This window comes from Rhinopithecus roxellana, chromosome 15, assembly GCF_007565055.1.
Source record: "Rhinopithecus roxellana isolate Shanxi Qingling chromosome 15, ASM756505v1, whole genome shotgun sequence".
Taxonomy (NCBI): domain Eukaryota; kingdom Metazoa; phylum Chordata; class Mammalia; order Primates; family Cercopithecidae; genus Rhinopithecus; species Rhinopithecus roxellana.
The window spans coordinates 130,845,037-130,848,958 of record NC_044563.1 but is presented as its reverse complement, the minus strand read 5'-3'; positions in this window follow the sequence as shown (position 1 = coordinate 130,848,958).

Below are 3,922 nucleotides of genomic sequence, written 5' to 3'. Positions count from 1 at the left end.
TGTCTATTTCTTCTACTTACATTACAGTGATTATATAAAACTCATGATCTAGTGTATGTTTGGAAATATGGTCTCAAAAACTCAGAAGCCAATGGCATTATTGGTCACTTGAATTGGGAGAGGGGTGTGGCAGAGTATCATGAACTACCTTGGATTGTGTGCCCAGAAAGACCTTTCCAAGGAGGTCCTGTTTGAGCAGAATTCTGAATAGGAGAAGAAGCCAGCCATGTAAAGGATTGAGCACAGATATTCTAAGCAAGGGAACCAGCCAGTACAAAGGCCCCAAGCCACTTATGAGTAAGGCATAAATGAAAAATTAAATCCTCTCGACTGGTATAATCAGAGCAAAGTGTACAAGGAAGAAAGAATTTGGAGATTATATCATCAAGGTGTGTAGGCCATTCATGAAAAATGATGGTAGAGAGTTAGAAATGTTCTCTAGGACAATGGAAAACCACTGGGTGTGGGGGTGTTGAACCCAACTCTGTACCTGACTATGTAAATTTGAGCAAGTTATTTCAGCTCTCCAAGTTTGCTTCTTATTCTATAAAGTGGACATGATACCCACCTTGAAAAATTATTCTGAGAATTACATTTACTATTCTATGTAATATTTTTAGTACCTGACGCCTGATATGCTACTTGTTACTGATTGTGGTGTTGTTGCTGTTGTTGTTGACACTGTCATTGTCATTACTATTATCCCATCTAAGTTAAGACAGAAATGACTACGGGGAAGAAGAAGGAACAGCAGAAGAGACAGGCAGATGTTGCACAAAAGCAGATCCAGTACCACAAAATAGTATTTTATTTCCAGGTGTCAAATAAGCCTTATCATTCTTTGTCCACACGTTTCTTTTTACTTCTAATAATGGGACACTATGGCCTCTGACCTTATAAGGTATTGGCCTGTGAATCCAAGAGTCAGGCAGGGAGCCTTCCTGTCAGAGTATGTGCCAAGCACCCAGATCACAATCCAGGAGGTCAGACAGCCCTTCTGGAAGCTGCCAAGGCTGAGAACTTAGTCTTGGATGTGGATAACAGCTATTTTAACTGATAACAGTTATTTTAACCCAGCATTTTCTGAAGGAAACCAAGAGAAGTAAGCTGGGAGTGTTCCAGGTAGGATAATTTCCCAAATGTACTTTTTAGAGGCCATATTTTCCTTCATCTCACTCTGATGACAAATGCTTAAGCATCTGAAAATGTGGACATAGCAATCTTGACACTGACATTGTGGTTAATAATCTTACCATCCTCCTGTCTTTCCTGTTTCCCTAATTTCCATTCTCTCTTCCTTCATTTCTGACTAACCCTCCCTTCCTTTCTCGCTCCTGTGTTTTCCATTATTTTCTGTATTTTTCTTTTATTTTTAGTTGACAAATAATAATTGTACATATTTATGGAAGACAGAGTAAAATTTTGATACATAGATATAATGTTAAATAATCAAATAAGGGTAATTCCATCATCTCAAACGTTTATCATTTCTTTGCTTTGTGACTATTCAAAATATTCTCCTCTAGCTTGTGAATATATACACGAAATTATTGTTAATGATATTCACCTTACAGTGCTACAGAACATTAGAACTTAGTCTTTCCTTCTAGCTACAACTTTGCAGCCATTAAACAACTTCTCCTCCCTTCTCCTCACCCATCCCAGCCTCTAGAAAATCACAATTCTACTCTCTATCTCTGTGAGCTCAATTTTTTTCGATCCTACATATGAATGAGACCATGTGGTGCCTTTATCTTTCTGTGCCTGATTCATTTCACTTAATGTCCTCCAAGCTCATTGATGCTGCCTCAAATTATAGGATTCCATTGCTTTTTACAGCTGAACAGTATTCCATCATGAATATATACCACATTTTCTTTATCTATTTATCTGTCTATGGATATTTTAGGTTGATTCTGTATCTTGACTATTGTGAATAGTGCTGCAATAAATATGGGAGCGGAGGTATTTCTTCAATACTCTTTCCTTTTCTTTGGATAAATACCCAATAGTGAGATTGCTCAATTGTATGGTACTCCTATTTTCAGTTTTTTGAGAAAATGCCATATTGTTTTCCACAAAGCTGCACTAACTTACATTCCAACCAACAGTTTGTAAGAGTTTAAATTTTTCCACTTCCTTGTCAGCACTTGTTATTTTTTGTCTTTTTGATGATAGCCATTTTAATTTGGATAAGATGATATCTCATTGTGGTTATTTGCATTTCTTAGATAACTAATGACGTTGAGCAGTTTTGTATGTACTTATTGGCCCTTTTTCATCTCCTTTTTTGAGAAATGATTATTCAGATCCTTTGCTTGTTTTTAAATTAGATTATTTGATTTTTGAAGTTGAATTGTTTTACTTCCTTTTATAATGTGGATATTAGTCCCTTGTTGGATAGTTTGCAAATATTTTTCTCCCATTTTACAGATTGCCTCTTGACTCCACTGAGTTTCCTTTGCTATGCAGAATCTGTTTCATATACTATAATCTCATTTGCCTATTTCTCTTTTTATGGCCTGTGGTTTTGAAGTCTTACTGTAAAATATTTTCCTAGATCAAAGTCCTGAAGTGTTTCCCTCATATTTTCTTCTAGTTTTGTAGTTTGGGGTCATAGGTTTAAGTCTCTAATCTATTTTGAGTTGATTTATTTTTTATGTGGTGAAAGATAAGAGTCTAGTTTCAGTCTTCTGCATGGATGTTCACTTTTCCCAGCACCATTTATTGAAGAAGATGTCTTTTCCCCAGTGTATGTTCTTGGAGCCTTAGTTAAAAATCAGTTGGCCATAAATATGTAAATGTATTTCTGGGTTCTCTGTTCCACTGGTCTACGTGTCTGCTTTTATGCTTGTACCATTCTGTTTTAGTTACTAGATATTTGAAGTGTTTATTTTATTATTATTTTTCTTCTGAGTCTCACTCTGTTGCCCAAGCTGGAGTGCAGGGGTGCAATCTTGGCTCACTGCAACCTCTGCCTCCTGGGTACAAGCGATTTTCCTGCCTCAGTCTACTGAGTAGCTGGGATTACAGGCACATGCCACCATGCTTGGCTAATTCTGTTTTGCATTTTTGGTAGAGATGTGGTTTCACCATGATGGCCAGGCTGGTCTCAAACTCTTGACCTCAGGTGATCCACCTGCCTTGGCTTCCCAAAGTGTTGGGATTACAGGTGTGAGCCATAGTGCCTGGTTGTTTGTAGTATTTTTGAAATCAGGTAGTGTGATGCCTCTAGCTTTTCTCTCTGTAATCAGGATTGTTTTATCTATTTGAGATCGTTTGTGGTTCCATGAAAATTTTAGAATTGTTCTTTTTCTATTTATGTGAAGAATGCCATTGGTATTTTTATAGAAATTGTGTTAAATCTGTAGATCATCTTACATAGTATGATCATTTTAACAATATGAATTCTTCCAATACATGAGCATGAGATGTCTTTTCACTTTTTGTGTTCCTTCAGTTTCTTTCACCAGTGTTTCATAATTTCATTGTAGATATATTTTTACCTCCTTGGTTAAATTTATTCTTAGATACTTTAAACATTTTATCTATTGTAAAATGGAATTGCTTTCTTGATTTCTTTTTCAACTAAGTAATTATCGGTGTATGGAAATGTTACTGATTTTTGTATGTCGATTTTGTATCCTGCAAATTCACTTAATTTGTTTATCAGCTTAAGGGTTTGTAGAGAAGCCATTAGGGTTTTCTCTATATAAAAGTATGTCATTTGCAGAAAGGGAAAATTTGACTTCCTCTTTTCGAATTTCAATGTCCTATATATCTTTATCTTGCCTAATTTCTCTGGCTAGGACTTCCAGGATTCTGTTGAATAAGAGTGGCAAAAGTGGACATCATTGTCTTGTTCTAGTTCTTAGAGGAAAGGTTTTCAGCATTTTCCCATTCAGTATGATATTAGCTGTGT